Consider the following 17,193-nt stretch of genomic DNA (forward strand, 5'->3'; position numbering starts at 1 on the left):
CAAGAGGTGGTTTGTGCTGGGGAGATGGTCCCAGCCTCTGCGTGGGGGGACAGAGGAGCAGAGCTGGAGGGTGGCCCAGCGGTCCTGGGAGCGGGACTTTTGGCTAAAAAGAAAGGGTTTTCTGCCAAAAAGGAGGTTTTAATTTCGAAATAGAACCCATTTTTATTTTAAAAAAAATATATATATTTGAACATGTTTGTATTTAAATAAGCCCTCAACCCAACCAGCAAAGCGATGAGAAATGTCAGCTGGATACAAGCGGTTTGGACGGGCATCCTTGAGGCGATGCTGCTTCCTCCCTCATTCAGGTGCCCCAAGGACTTTGGGGGTCACGTCAGGCTCCCCGGGACGGTCACCCCTTGGGGCCACCCCCCGTGGGGAGATCAGATCTCCCAGCGTGGCCTTGGGCAAATCCTTGAGTCGTGCGGGACGGGGCCAGCAATCCTTCCTCCCACCGGCTGCTTCTCCCGCCAGCGCTCCGAGGCAAAAAAGGCGTATTTTGTATTTTTCCTGGAGACCTTGAGGCTCCGGGTGCTGCTGCAGCCGGGATCACAACAAACCACCCACGCGCCCAAGAGTCTCGCACCGGGATCCGTCACCGCTTACGCCGCGCCCGGAGTTTGCTCTTGTCTGCGGTTATTTGGGCCGGGATCTCCAAGCTGCGACAGGGGAGGTGTTGTGTAAAAATCCCTCCCCAGATCCCGCCGAAGGACTCCCAGGGTTTTTCACTGGTAGCCCAGTGTGGCCACTGGTCTGAGTGGGTCCCAGCCGGGCAGGGAGAGACGGAGCAACGTGGGCTGGATGAGGACAGGCGCTGCCGGGAAAAAACTTCAACAGCACTTGTTAAATGCTACATTTTTGTCTGTTTTGTTTTTTATTCCCTTATGCTGCTCTCATATAATCTACTGAATCTGACCTGCTGCTTTTTAACCTTCATAACCTGCTCTAGAGTCACTCCAAGAGAAGTGGGAATGAGAAACCACGAGACAAACTCACCAGTAGAGTGTCCACACGAACAGGGAAGAGGGGAATTGGTGAAGAAACACAAGCTCTTGTCCTGTCCGTGGGGCTTGTCTAAATGGTTTAGTCAAACTTTACTTGTGCAGTTGTTCCACGCCAAGATGCTAAAAGCTCTATTAAATAGCCATAAACTTTCTGAAATAGAATGAAGACAATAATAAAAGCCAAAAGGGGTCTGGCAAAGGGGATATTGTGGAGGAGGAGACAGTTTAGGCAACAGCAAGTCTTCTTTGTAGGTCAGAAGAAAAGTTTGAAAAGGGTAAAGAGTGCATCGCGATGACAACAATTTCTGCTGGTACCATCAACCATGTGGGTTGGACTAGATGATCTCCAGAGGTCCCCTCCAGCCCCAACCATTCTGTGATTCTGTCAGTGGCATTTAAAGTGCCCGGTTCCCAGCTGAGGCCCCGCGACAAAGCAGACGTGGGTGGGTTGGGCAGAGGCGTCAGGACCTGGGGACATGGGACATTGTAGAAACGGGCGCAAAAGTTCCCGCTTGATTATTCGGCTGCAAAATGCGTATCTCCCGCAGCCCTGTCTTGAAGCCTGGTGTGGCACGGTGCACACTGACTGTGCCAGGGGGTGCAGGCTCCTCCTGGTCCTTCTCATGGGGTGTCTTCTGTATTTACAACATTAAACATATTCTCCTTTCCTAGGAAACCACCAGTGCCAGAAGCTTTTCCCCTCTCGGTGCTCGGCTGAGCCCCACGCTGCGGCACAGAGCGTGGAGGGGAGGTGATGTGGGGATGGCGATGTGGGGATGGCGACGTGGGGTCTGCCCCAAAACGGATGCTGAGCCAGCGCCTCGTTCCAGCCAGCCGGGGCTGCTGGCTTCGGGTCCCAGCATGTCCCTTGGAGCTGCATGTGTGTGTGTGTATGTGTGCACCTCCACTGGCCACGTGTGCATCTGCCTGTGTGTGTATTTATCTGTGTGTGTATTTCCCTGCATGTGCATCTGCCTGCGCAACTGCCTGTATGTGCATCTGCCTCTGTGTGCAACTGCCTGTGTGCGCAACTGCTTGTGTGTGCAACTGGCTGTGTGTGCAACTGCCTGCAGGTGCATCTGTCTCTGTGTGCAACTGCCTGTGTGTGCAACTGCTTGTGTGCATCCTCCTGTGCGTGCATCTACCTGCATGTGCATTTGCCTGCGTGTGTGCGTCTGCCTGCATGTGCATCTGTCTGTGTGTGCATCCACCTGCGTCTGCATCTCCCTGTCCGTGTGCGCACCCCTCCTGTGCCACACTGAGGACCCTGGGCAGGCTCTGGACCGGCTCTGGACCCATCATTTCCCCAGTATCCCTCCATTCCACATGGAACCGGGTGTGCAGCACACATGAACTTTGCACTAACTGAGCCTGGGCTCCCAGCACAGGATTTGCAGCACCCTCAGCCCCTGTAGCAAATCCTAAAGGAAATCTCCCTGAGCGCAGCCCAAGGAGGGGTCATGGAAAGAGAGTTTGGCACCAGCAAAGGCTTCTCAAGGTTTGACCAACCTCCCTCCTGCTCAGCTGCCCATCCTGGGCTGGCAAAGCCCAGCTTAGCTGCTGCTGCTCTTAAGGAAGCGGTGCAGTGATGGAAATGCTGGCGGGGCAGCGGGCCAGGGACCGGCCCCGCTGCTGCGCCGGGGGAGGATGCTGGCTCGGCTGCCACAGGGAGGAACCTTTGGAAAGTTCCCTGGCCTGATGGAAAGTGCTCTGGGCTGCCTCACGCTTTGCACATCAAGGATCCGCTCCCCTTTGACGGGCCCTTGGGTCTCTGCTGACATGGGTGAGGGATCCCTGCCTTGCACAGACATGCCCCCCCCATATAAATTAGAGCCAATTAAGAGGAGGAGGAAGAGGCCTGAGGAAGGCAGGAGGCTCTTGGAGCGGCGGGGGAGCCGCACCACAGCGGCTGCATGTGCAGATGCAGCACAGCACGGCGAGGATGTGACACCTGCCTTGGCCCCACCAAGGACCGCGGGCGGTTCCTCCTCTTCCCCCTGCATCTTGGCTGATGCTTCCGCCACCCCACCCCATCCCATCCCATCCCATCCCATCCCATCGCACCCCATCCCATCCTATCCCATCCCATCCTATCCCATCCTGTCCCATCCCATCCTATCCCATCCCTGTCCCGTTCCACCCCATCCCATCCCATCTCATCCCACCCCACTCCATACCCATTCCATCCCACCCCATCCCTACCATTCTACCCCATTCCACCCCACCCCACCCCATCCCAACCCATCCCATCCCATCCCACCCCATCCTATCCCATCCCATCCTATCCCATCCCGTCCCATCCCATCCCATCCCATCCTATCCCATCCTGTCCCATCCCATCCTATCCCATCCTGTCCCATCCCATCCTATCCCATCCCTGTCCTGTTCCACCCCATCCCATCCCATCCCATCCCATCCCATCTCATCCCACCCCACTCCATATCCATTCCATCCCACCCCATCCCTACCATTCCACCCCATTCCACCCCATCCCATCTCATCCCACCCCACTCCATACCCATTCCATCCCACCCCATTCCTACCATTCCACCCCATTCCACCCCATCCCATGCCATCCCATCCCACCCCATCCCCACCACTCTATCCCACCCCATCCCCACCACTCCATCCCACCCCAGTTTAGACCCAGCGATGACAGGTGCCCCCCCACCCTCACCAAACCTCTCTCCCTGCCCCTCCGCTACCGTCTCCCCGCTTCCTCCCACCCTGCATTCCTGGGAACAGCTCCCAGCCCTGCCGGAGTTTAAAAAACTTTCCGAGGTCGTTGCTGGTGCAGCTGTGCTGGCAGGGACGGCACGGAGCGGCCGCGCTCACTCGGGAAGCAGGACGGTGCGTGGGGAGCTGGGGTGGTGATTCTCCGCATGGACCCCACAGCCTCTGTGGGTGTTCCCGAAGATCCGAATCCTTCAGGAAATCAGGTGTTATCATCCTGTCATGGACCAGTGCACAGTCCAGCATCTCCAGGATGTGCGGGATGTCACTCGGGCGATTCAGAAAATGGAACGGAGCTGGTGAGGGGCTGGAGCACAAGGGTGATGGGAGCGGCTGAGGGAGCTGGGGGTTCAGCTGGAGAACAGGAGCTGAGGGGAGACCTTCTGATCTCTGACCTGCCTGAAAGGAGCGTGGAGCATGGAGGGGGTTGGTCTCTGCTCCCAAGTGACAGGACAAGAGGAAACGGCCTCAAATTGCGCCAGGAGAGGTTGAGGTTGGATCTGGGGAACAATTTCTTCCCCAAAGGGCTGTGGGGCATTGGAACAGGCTGCCCAGGGCAGTGCTGGCGTCACCATCCCTGGAGGTGTTGGACAGACGGACATGAGGTTCTCAGGGACACGGGGCAGTGCCAGGAGTTGGTTAATGGTTGGACTCCACGAGCTTGAGGGGCCTTTCCAACCAAAATGATTCTACAATTCCATGATTCTATGATGGCAAAGGTGTCTGGGCCAGTGTGGAGAAACCCAGCACCCAACCCCACCGGCTGCTCCTGCACCCGCGCTCCTCCCCGGCAGCTTTTCCAGGTGCAATCCAGGTGCAGAAATGCCGGAGGTTTCCTGCCGTGCCGGGTCAGTGGCTGCGGCCGCAGGGACACGTTTCCAACAGGCTGCACCAGCCGCCCGGGTCTGGTTTGCTTCGAGCAGCGAGCTCCTGCCTTGCCGTAAAATGCAAGCAGAGCAGCTCTGCTTTATCTAGCTCCTTATCACTGCTTATTTGATCTGCACTTGAATAATAATTAATCTCCCGGAGGAGGCAGGTCCGGCCCCGTGGAAATGCGCCTTCTGCGCGGAGCGTGTTGGGCTGCTGGGACCTGCTGGGAACTTTGCAGAGGGAGAGTTTTAGGCTGCTGCTCCCGGATCATTCCCAGTGAAACTGGTGGTGCTGGTGTCGGCGCAAACGGCTGCTTGACCCCTCAAATCTCATCAGTGCTCAGACCTTCAGTGGGGTGGGCTGGGAACGATGCACGTCCCTTAACAAAATCTTTCAAAACTGTGTGTTTCAGGACTCGGATAATTCATAAGAACAGCTGTTATCATCCACGTTTTGGACAAAAAAAAAAAAAATCCCATTTTTATGAGTAGTTCAGGGCACAAATGATTTAATGTTGCTTTGTCACCTCCCACCTCCTTGCGATTTACTGCCTGGTGATGATGTCTCCGGAGTGGGAACCTCAGGCTGAGTCCCCCCTTGCGATGCTGCAGCCAAGTGCTCGCTGCCACTGGTCAACTCCCCTTTGTTCATTAGCACAAATCACTAATTTCAGGGCTACTCTGACATGAACCCGCTGCCCCTGCTCACCAAGGGACCGCGGTGGCAGCCGCCTGGAACCGAGTCCCCAGCAACACGTGCCCGTTCCCTGGGAGATGCGAAGTTCCCCGAGGTCTGGGAGCTGCGACCAACGCTCCCGTTCAGCATCTCTACAACGAACCCCAGCAGCGGGACAGGGAAACCCTCCCTGGCCCCTTCCCAGGGGCTGTAAATCAGAGCAGGGATGGCAGGGGACAGGCAGGGGACAGGCAGGGCTGGCATTGCCTTCCCAGGCTCACCCCAAAGCCATCGCCCACCGTGGGGGAGTCGGCAGCGGGGCCGGGGGCAGCGGCTGCGTTTTGGGGTCGTTTCCCTGGTTGAGGGACTTGACATTCCCAGGGCGAGTGCCCAGACGTTGCCTCCAGCCTGAAGCTTTAAATAGCTGAGCATAAATAAAGGTGGCAGCACAAATAGTCTGTTCTGGGGCGATGCTGGGGACTGGGAAGATGGGATGATGCTGAGAACTAGGAGGATGGGGCGATACTGGGGACCGGGAGGATGGGGTGATGCTGGGGACCAGGAAGATGGGGTGATGCTGGGGACCGGGAGGATGGGGCGATACTGGGGACCAGGAGGATGGGGTGATGCTGGGGACCGGGAGGATGGGGTGATGCTGGGGACTGGGAGGATGGGGTGATGCTGGGGACCGGGAGGATGGGGCGATGCTGGGGACTGGGAGGATGGGGCGATACTGGGGACCGGGAGGATGGGGCGATACTGGGGACCGGGAGGATGGGGTGATGCTGGGGACCGGGAGGATGGGGTGATGCTGGGGACCAGGAGGATGGGGTGATGCTGGGGACCGGGAGGATGGGGCGATACTGGGGACCGGGAGGATGGGGTGATGCTGGGGACCAGGAGGATGGGGTGATGCTGGGGACTGGGAGGATGGGGCGATACTGGGGACCGGGAGGATGGGGTGATGCTGGGGACCGGGAGGATGGGGCGATACTGGGGACCGGGAGGATGGGGTGATGCTGGGGACCGGGAGGATGGGGCGATACTGGGGACCGGGAGGATGGGGTGATGCTGGGGACCGGGAGGATGGGGTGATACTGGGGACCAGGAGGATGGGGTGAAAGCAATAGGAAGAAGCTAAAATCAGGGGGTGCTGCTGTGGGGCTAGGTTGCAGCTCAGCCAAGGGCAGGGGTCCCTGCTCAGCCCCACACCGTGCCTGCACTGGGGGGGTGCTGTTCAGTGCTGGCAGCTCAGGCCCCTCCAGCCCACCCCAAAATCCTCACTGGGCATTTTCTGGGGTGTTTTCCCAGCATTTTCCCTGTGCCTGCAAGATCAACAGGGCAATTTAAAGCCGCCTCCATCTCCAGGCTCCTCTCGGGCTCTTTCGTAAATCAAACTGGGGATAAAATAGCATTCCAGGAACGCGGCGGGCCAGCCCCGGCTTTCTGTGGGAAAAGCAGCAAACGCACCATGTCAGCACTGAATAAAGCTCATGAGATGTCAGGGTAAAGCTCTTTATAGCTCCAGGGCTGGCTTTTCCCACCAAGGAGCGGGTACCGCGCCAGCCGGCAGCTCCTGGGGGATTCCTCTCGTGTGTGGGGGAGACCAGCACCGCGGTGTTGGCGGGGTTCACGTGTTTGCGAGACCAGGGTGGCGGGTTTGCATGGGCAAACGTGCAGAAAGCTGCGGGCAGGGGTGCGTCGCAACCTCAGGAAGCAGGTGGGATGGCTCGGGGTTGAGCGGTTGACTGCACTGCTTGTTGGTCGTTCAAGGATGGGGATCACGGGTTTGATTTCTCACTGTGCTGCGCGTCTTCTCCGTCATAGAACTGCAGAATCATTTCAGTTGGAAAAGCCCCTCAAGATCATTGAGTCCAACCGTTCCCCCAGCCCTGGCACTGCCCCATGTCCCTGAGAACCTCATGTCCGTCTGTCCAACCCCTCCAGGGATGGTGACTCCAGCACTGCCCTGGGCAGCCTGTTCCAATGCCCCACAGCCCTTTGGGGAAGAAATTATCCCAAATTTCCAACTTCAACCTCCTTCTCCAGCCCCTTCCCCGGCTCCGTTCCCTTCTCTCAACTCGCTCCAGCACCTCAAGGCCTTTCTTGGTGTGAGGTGATCCCGTCACCCCTGGGGCCCCCATTTTGAGCCCTGAGGTGATTCTGGTGCCGCCATTTTGAGCCCTGAGGTGATTCTGGTGCCGCCATTTTGAGCCCTGAGGTGATTCTGGTGCCGCCATTTTGAGCCCTGAGATGATTCTGGTGCCCCCAATTTGAGCCCTGAGGTGATTCTGGTGCCCCCAGTTTGAGCCCTGAGGTGATTCTGGTGCCACTATTTTGAGCCCTGAGCTGAGGGGCCCAGAACTGCCCGCAGGATTCGCGGTTTTTCCTCCCCATTCCCAGCACAGGACGGTCGCTGCCCTGGGCCTGCTGGCCACACCGGTGCTGGTCCCAGCCAGGATGCTGGTGGCCTCTTGGCCACCTGGGCACACGCTGGCTCGTGTTCAGCCGCTGTCACCAACACCCCCAGGGCCTTTTCCCCCGGGCAGCTTTCCAGCCGCTCTCTGCGTCTTGGAGCATCCGCTGGCCAGCCACGGGACGAGGAGCCACCGAGGTCCCTCCTTCTGTCCCCAAGCACATACGCGACGGCAGGACCCGCGTTCTCACCGTTCAGACGCAGCTTTGTGCTGACTGACGAACAGAAATTAATTCTGCACCAATTAGGGGCGAAGCCACAGACCCAGATTTGCTTGTTAAATGCTGAATCGCAGCATCGGAGATTTTGAGCTGGCTGTTAATAACCCCAGGAACATCCTAAAGAGGAGGCGCAGGTACAAAATGCCGAAATCTGCGTTCCCTCCTGCGACCGTCACCCAAACTTAGGAGGAGTTAAATGCTGATATTTTCATCGCGCCACTTATTTGGGCGTCGTTTCATGAAAATCAGCGGTAGGGTCCAGTGCATTGGCACAGAAGCAACTCAAGAAGAAATGGCTGAACTCGTTGTGTTACTGAGGAGAGTGTTTGGAGCCAGATGGTTATAGAAGAAATCTTTTCTATTTATCATCTCTTTGGCTTACCAGGACAAGATAACAAATTGGTGTTGAAAATACAATTCTGGGGAAAATGCCTCTAAATCACTGCACTCTAAGCATGTTGTTTTATTCTTTAATGTAGCTACTTTGTGTATTTCTTTTCCTCAAACTATATCTATTTCCTTTTTATTGGCTAAGCCTTTCCTAATTTATATTTTCATTACTTTGATTAATAATACTTCCACAGTGACATTATTATTCTGATGCAGCTTTGTGAGTGCCTTACTGAGACACCTGGTGTTAAATAATCTTCGCATTTAGTTGGCATGATTTGTAATTTAATAAGAGGTTCCGCTTCTGCGTTTTATCTCCTATTTGGTGCAGAACTAGCAGTTATCCTGGAATTAAGCTGTCATATGCCTTATTTTTTTTTTGTTGAAAACAGCTATAGGTATTATTTTAGCCGTAGCTGTTTAGCTGTAATTATAGCCATATAATCCATTTTAGGATCATGGACTGTAGCTTGAGCAGGAATATTCTGGCATGGAAGTGATGCTGCTTCTTAAGGAAAGAGATTAGGAAGGGGGATTTCAGTCTCCCAGGCAGTTGCGTTTCCTACACCTTTAATTACCCTTTCTGAGCGTGATGCATCTTGTTCACCAGGTATTTCCATACCCGGTTTGCTTCTTCCAATTCTTCCTGAAACCTGATTCCCAGATTCGCGTCTCCGCGGAGCTGTAAACACCTCAGATCTGGGTCCAGCAAGGGTTTATCATCAGCCCTCCAGAAAACGACGGCTTCACCTCCCTTCGCAGCCAAAATATCTCAAAACCATGAACAATTCGTGATACGGTTGGTCTAGAAGTGGCGGATTTCACTTGGGGAAATCAAGATTAAAGGAAGTTCTTGGCTGCGTTGGGTTTTGCAGGCAGGGGAGCACGGGCAGCTCCCCCAGCACAGGGGGCAAAGGGGCGTTTGCTCATCCAAATCCAGCCCTAAACTCAACTCCTAAGCCTAAGCCCAAGCCTAACCCCAACTCTAACCCAGTCCATGTGTGGATTTCAGTGCCCCTGTGCCAGTGGGTCCTGATGCAGAGGACAGTCCCAGGCAGGTCTGATTTATATTTTTTATTTATATTCTAGTTTATTAATGTCTATTTTTTATTTTCATATTTTAAGCCAAGGAGGAAAAACGGACTCAGGGCCAGTTTTCCCCGTTGCAAGGGTTCTGCTCCATCCCGGCTCACGCGCCGGCCGCGGCCACTTGGAAACAGTCGCATTCAGAGGGTTTTTCTTTACAAATCCCTTTAGACCGACGGAGGAGTCTTGGAAACATGGAGACACTGAGTCACTGAGCCGCTGAATCACCAGGCCACCGAAACGGGGTGACACAGACGCGGCGACTTGGTGGCATCTTGAGGACCATGTCCCTGAGACGCAGCGCCAGAAAATTGAATTACAGAACACTGCGGGTTTCAGAGTGAACAGAGTCGGGTGGGAGCACGTGGAGCCCGTGAGCAACTGGCAGGAGCTGCAGGGGGGGCGTTAAGGGAGGATTAATGAAAGGAAAAGGAAAAAACAATATTTTTTTCCCATTTTAAGGCTGCATTTGAAACCCTCCTTTGAACCAGGAAGGGCTGGGACCTCCTCATTTCCTTCACTTTTCTTTCTTCCTTTTGCCTTTGAGTCTTTAATACTCACAAGGTCTAAACCATTAGCTTTCCCAGTTATTCCCATGTACAAACCACTTATTTAAAGGAGGAAAAAAAAAAGCCTCAAGGACGAATTCTCAAGAGATGAGCAGGATAAAACACCAGCCAGTTTCCAGCTCTTTGAAAACAAACAGGGCTGCCCCCATCTCGAATTGTTTTCCTTCTTTTGTTCCCAGATCCAGGCACCATCCAGCTTTCCCACCTACGGAGTGCGGGGAGGAGGAGGAAGACGGTCCCGTAGCCGGTAAATCCGGAACAGAAGAAAAGCAGAATACGGAATCAGAAGAACTTGCTAGGTAGAGGAAACGAAGTGCCGCGCAAACTGAAAATAGAGTGAAAACCAGAATTTGAAAGGAGAAAACTAGGAGGAAAATGGAAATACAACAAAATTTGTACAAGAAATCTTGGGAATGTACAAGCGGGAAGAAACTGAAGGAAATAGTAGGGCAAGGTAGAGAAAAGTAGAAGCAATAAAATAAGTAGAAGAAATGCAGAATAATAAGCCAGCGAGTAACTTTTTAAAGGGTAAAAATTGACAGAAGTCAGTGTCCATTTATTTAGAGATGTTGTTAGGGAAGAGATGCCCTATATTTTTATGTAAAGCTTGGGAGGTTGGAAACAAAACAGTTGTTTCCAACCTCCTCACCTCACCTGGACATCCCCAGAGTGAGGATGTCCAAGGGGTGAGGATGTCCCGGGATGGGAACGTCCTGGGATGGAGATGTCCCAGGGTGGGGTTGTCCCAGGGTGGGGATGTCCCAGGATGAAGATGTCCCAGGGTGAGGATGTCCCAGGATGAAGATGTCCCAGGGTGAGGATGTACTGGGATGGAGATGTCCCAGGGTGAGGATGTCCCGGGATGGAGATGTCCAGGATGAGGATGTCCCAGGGTGAGGATGTATTGGGATGGAGATGTCCCAGGGTGGGCATGCACTGGGATGGAGATGTGCCAGGGTGGGGATGTCCAGGGTGGGAATGTCCCCAGGTGGGGATGTCCCATGGCAAGGATGTCCCAGGGTGGGCATGTACTGGGATGGAGATGTCCCAGGGTGGGCAGGTACTGGGATGGATATGTCCCACAGTGAGGATGTCCCAGCACGGAGATGTCCCAGGGTGGGAATGTCCCCAGGTGGGGATGTCCCATGGTGAGGATGTCCCAGGATGGAGATGTCCCAGGGTGAGGATGTCCCAGGATGGAGATGTCCCAGGATGAGGATGTACTAGGATGGAGATGTCCCAGGGTGGGAATGTCCCCAGGTGGGGATGTCCCAGGGGTGAAGATGCCCTCGCCAGAGAGCCAGGGAGAAGAAAGATGTGGAGGTGAACGAACCAAAGCAAGGGCAGTCAGGAGAGGGGCTACAGAAAGCGGAACAAAAGAAAAGCAGGGTACAGGATCAGAAGAACTTCCTAGGCAGAGAAAATGAAGTGACATGCAAAATTAAAAAAAAAAATACAAACAGAAATGGCATAACATAAACAGAAGGCAGGACACTTTAAACTAATGGAGGGGAGATTCAGGCTGGGTAAAAGGAAATTGTTGGCCCTGAGGGTGGGGAGAGCCTGGCCCAGGTTGGCCAGAGAGGTGGTGGCTGAACCATCCCTGGAGACATCCCAGGCCAGGCTGGACGGGGCTCTGAGCACCCTGAGCTGGTGCAGATGTCCCTGCTCATGGCAGGGGGGGCACTGGGGGAGCTGGGAAGGTTCCTCCAACTCAAACCCTCCTGTGATTCTGGGATTCTAAGTTTCGGCGTCGTAACACCAAACTGCTCAAAAAGCCAATTTCTGCCCAAACCCAGACTCTTTAGGTATCGAGGCTGCCGCTCCCGCCAGCTGCTAGAGCAGGCTCCGCAGTGCTGGCAGGGACCTGAGGTGCAATCGCTACTTGGGTGCGATTCTCCTGAGCTGGCTGAGATCTTCACCCGGGGATGAGGTGACTCATGCCCCGAAGTGCCTGTTTCTCTAGCGCTGGCCGGCCCGGACACGCACGTCTGCACAGCTTCAGCCTCCCAAGGGTGACGTCAGCCCTCCCGGGTGCCTATCGCAGCACCCATCGCTGCTCTCATCCTGCTTCTGACGGCGGGACACACGCTGCTCTCTTCTCCATCAGCTTTAGGTTGGTGTCAGCCACATCTCAAAGTTTTTCTGTGCGTTGATTCTGCTCCTGCATCTGATCATGACCTGCACCCTTGACCCATCCTCTAAACTGTCCCGTATCTCAGGAGCTCTCTGTGGTGTCCTCACGTCTGTCCTTGCCCGGTGCAGAGCTGGGACGCATGGACACAGACCTGGGACAGACGGACACAGACTTGGGACACACAGACACAGACCTGGGACAGACCGACACAGACAAGGGACACACAGACACAGACCTGGGATGCACCGATGCAGACCTGGGACAGACCAACACAGACCTGGGACACACAGACACAGACCTGAGACACACAGACACAGACCTGGGACAGACCGACACAGACCTGGGACACACAGACACAGACCTGGGACAGACCGACGCAGACCTGGGACACACAGACACAGACCTGGGACAGACCGACACAGACCTGGGACGCACAGACACAGACAAGGGACACACAGACACAGACCTGGGACAGACCGACGCAGACCTGGGACAGAACAACACAGACCTGGGACAGACCGACACAGGCCTGGGACGCACAGACACAGACATGGGACACACCGACACAGAACTGGGTGCTGGGGGACCCCATGGCCAATGTCCCCCCAGCTCTCGAGTCTCATCTGGTGGCTGGTTCTTCACGCATGAGAGTTGTTTCCTTCCCATCAGCAGAGGTGAAGGAGCACAACAGAGTGGATTTCTTTAGAAATCAGTGCACGTTACATCCAGAAGGCCATTTTATTCTGCTTTTCAAAGCAGCATTTACACTTTCCCAGTATTTACCCACGTCGACGTCCTGTTGTTTTCTATGGGAACAGCTCAAGGTCTCCCAAATCCATCACCCACCCATAGACAGTTCTACCCACTTGTGATCTCCAGATCCCTCCTGCAGCCTTTTAAAAGACACCTTGACCATCTCTGAGGCTGGTGTATGTGATAGACCTGCTCCCCAAAACCCGCTGTCCTTATTATACCACCCCAAACCCTTCTGGATGACTTTCTGCCGTGGCCTGATCTTCCCTAAATGATCCATTTGAACCTTGATCCTCTCTAAAAACCAGACTTTCTTGTTTCTGATGAGCTAGGAAAGGTTTTCTAGCTGTAAAAAATCATTCCACAAAATCTTTTTTGTCTTTGGCAGCAGCCGTTCGGGCAGACTCAGCAGAGACGAGATGACATTACAGAAGTCATCTAAAATTTCTGCTGGGTAATTGGCAGAAAGTAGGTGTAAGAAGTCTGGGCAGAGACAAGGGCGACGGAGCTGATTTTACGTGTTTTGACACAGAATAGCTGACAGGCGTTTGCTGACGCCGCTTATTGTGCTTTCAGGTGTGTGCACGCAGCATCTGAATTACTGCGATCGCTGCGAGAGGTGTCAGGAAAGAGGGGGTTTTGCAGGTCTAAAGGCTTTTATGCTAAAAATCACTAACTGCATGTCCCTCCCCCAGGCAAAGGCACCCAGGACAGGCAGGTCTTTGCAGCCATCCATCCCAAGGGCACCTGATACTTTATTAATGTCACGAGCCTTTGAAGGACTACGCTCAGCCCTGGGATGCGTCAGGCTGCGACTTTTTGCTGCTGAACTCAAATGAGCCGCAAGATTACCCGTGTTTTCACCAGTGACCGTGACCGATGCATGTTCAGAACCTCAGGCGCGAGGTGTGCGCGGAATAACGTCCCATGGTGTGGTCTGAGAAACGCCGTTGCTCCTGCGAGCCCTGCGGTGAGCTCCCCCATGAATTTTTCCGATTCTTCAGCCAAGAATGTGATAAGGCTTCACGGATCGGTCACGCTGCATAAACATTTTCTCCGCTTTCAGATCCCATGACCTGTTCTTGAACTCGTGGAGCTGTGCCCTCAGCCACATCTCTCAAGCCTGGTGAACGTCAACCTTCGTAGACGTGCAATGACTGTCCGCATCATCGCATCCTCCAAAAAATGAGGACCTTCCAGGTAGAATCACAGAATAGTTTGGGTGGGAAAGGACCTTCAGATCTCATCTAGTCTTGTTCAACCTAAAGAAAAGTCTTGGGGACGCGTAACGGCAACCTTGAGCACCTACAAGGAGGTTACGGAGAAGATGGAATGAGGCTCTTCTTGGTGGTTCAGGGCAGGAGGTTGAATTCAGAGAGGTTCACACAGGGGTTCACCTCGAATCCCGGGGGCAGTTTTGGGCCCCTCACGCCAAGAACAACCTTGAGGTGCTGGAGCGAGTTCAGAGAAGGGAACTGAGCTGGAGAAGGGGCTGGAGAAGGAGGTTGAGGTTGGATCTTGGGAACAATTTCTTCCCCAAAGGGCTGTGGGGCATTGGAACAGGCTGCCCAGGGCAGTGCTGGAGTCACCATCCCTGGAGGGGTTGGACAGACGGACATGAGGTTCTCAGGACATGGGGCAGTGCCAGGGGTGAGTTAACTGTTGGGCTCCATGACCTTGAGGGGCTTTTCTGATAAAAACGATTCTCCGATTCTATTCTATGAGTTTCTGAAAGGGAAAGCAGCTGCTGCCATCTAGAGCAGGGACTCCTCTGCGGTGGGTCGCAGCGGCCAAGCTGCACTTTCCCAGGCCTGGAAAGATCATCTTAGTAGAGGCTGAACCTGGAAAATTAAGGAAAAAAACATTACGAGCTGGAATAGAGCAAGCAATGGATTCCCAGGCCCTGGGCAGAGCATCCGTCCTTGAGTGGCAGACGATGCGTTGCTTGCATAAGTGCAATTAATAATTGATTCGAAATGAGTGGAAAACGCCCATTCTCGTCTCCATCCCTGCTGCAAGTTTCTGCCCCCTGGGTTTGAGCGTGGCCAAACCCAGGGGGCAGAAACTGAAAAAATGGTTAAAAAAACTCAAACCAAAACAACCCCCCCTGCAAAAATGGAAAAAAAGAGAACAGAAAACCCCCAAAACTATCTAAGAACTTTTATTAGGTGTCCTCAAAGCCACAATCCCACAACCGAGCAGGACGGTGCTGGGGGAAGAAGGAAACTCCTCGAGAGAGGAAGCGAAAGCTGCACAAGAATGTCCCCAACCCCGTCTCCCAGTGTCCCCATGTCCTCGTGCCTCCTGTGTCCCCCACCTCGCCCCATGCCCCCCTGCCCACTATGATCTCCATGTCCCCCCCAGTGCCTCCATGGCCCCTTGTGTCCCCACCCTCACGGCCCCAATCCCTCAGGTCCCCATGCCCTCCATGTCACAGAATCCCAGAATGTCAGGGATTGGAAGGGACCTCAAAAGCTCATCCAGTCCAATCCCCCTGCCAGGGCAGGAACACCCAGGTGAGGTTACACAGGAACCAGGCGGGTTTTGAATGTCTCCAGAGAAGGAGAATCCACAACCTCCCTGGGCAGCCTGTTCCAGTGTTCCGTCACCCTCACTGAGAAGAAGTTCCTTCTCAAATTTAAGTGGAACCTCTTGTGTTCCAGCTTGAACCCATTACCCCTTGTCTTACTGTTGGTTGTCACCGAGAAGAGTCTGGCTCCATCCTCGTGACACCCACCCTTTATATATTTATAAACATTGATGAGGTCACCCCTCAGTCTCCTCTTCTCCAGCTCAGAGCCCCAGCTCCTCAGCCTTTCCTCACACGGGAGATGCTCCACTCCCTTCAGCATCTTTGTTGCCCTGCGCTGGGCTCTCTCCAGCAGTTCCCTGTCCTCCTTGGACTGAGGGGCCCAGAACTGGACACAATATTCCAGATGCGGCCTCCCCAGGGTAGAGCAGAGGGGCAGGAGAACCTCTCTGACCTACTGACCACCCCCCTTCTAACCCCCCCAGGTCCCATTGCCCTTCCTGGCCACAAGGGCCCAGTGCTGGCTCATGGTCACCCTGTTGTCCCCAGGACCCCCAGGTCCCTTTCCCCTACACTGCTCTCTAATAGGTCATTCCCCAACCTGTACTGGAACCTGGGGTTGTTCCTGCCCAGATGCAAGACTCTACATTTTCCCTTGTTATATTTCATTAAATTTTTCCCCACCCAACTCTCCAGCCTGTCCAGATCTCGCTGGATGGCAGCACAGCCCTCTGGTGTGTCAGCCACTCCTCCCAGCTTGGTGTCATCAGCAAACTTGCTGATAGTGCACTCAATTCCCTCGTCGTGTCTCTTTTGTGTGCCCCCGTGTCCCCACACCTCAATGTCCCCATGCCTCCATGTCCCCCGTGACCCCTCATGTCCCCAACTCTGTGTCCCCACACCCTCATATCCACCCCATGTCCCGTCGTGTCTCCACGCCCCCCATATCTACCCCGTGTCCTCAGCCCTGTGTCCCCACAGCCCACATGTCCCCCCGTGTCCCTCCATGTCCCCACACCCCCCCATATCCACTCCATCTCCTCATCTCTGTGTCCCCACACCCCCATGTCCACCCCGTGTCCCAACCCTATGTCCTCCCGTGTCCCCTGTGTCCCCATGTCCCCCTGTGTACCCACGTCCCCCCGTGTCCCCACACCCCCATGTCCACCCCGTGTCCCCAACCCTGTGTCCCCACACCCTCCACGTTCCCCCGTGTCCCCACACCCCCATATCCAACCCGTGTCCCCAACCCTGTGTCCCCACGCCCCGCCATGTACACCTGTGTCCCTCATGTCCCCCCGTGGCCCCCTGCGTCCCCACACCCCGCATGTCCCCCCGTGTCCCCATGCCCCGCCATGTACACCCGTGTCCCCTGTGTCCCCACGCCCCCCCATGTACACCCGTGTCCCTCATGTCCCCCCGTGTCCCCCATGTCCCCCCGTGTCCCCACACCCCGCATGTCCCACCGTGCCCCCACGCCCCCCCATGTACACCCGTGTCCCTCATGTCCCCTCATGTCCCCACACCCCGCATGTCCACCCGTGTCCCCTGTGTCCCCACACCCCCCCATATCCACTCCATCTCCCCATCTCCGTGTCCCCACACCCCCATGTCCACCCCGTGTCCCCAACTCTGTGTTCCCACACCTCCCACGTCCCCCCGCGTCCCCAAACCCCCATGTCCACCCCGCGTCTCCACACCCACCATGCCCCCCCGTGTCCCCACACGCCCCGTGTCCCCCCGTGTCCC

Source organism: Caloenas nicobarica, chromosome 33 (genome assembly GCF_036013445.1).
Source record: "Caloenas nicobarica isolate bCalNic1 chromosome 33, bCalNic1.hap1, whole genome shotgun sequence".
Classification (NCBI taxonomy): Eukaryota; Metazoa; Chordata; class Aves; order Columbiformes; family Columbidae; genus Caloenas; species Caloenas nicobarica.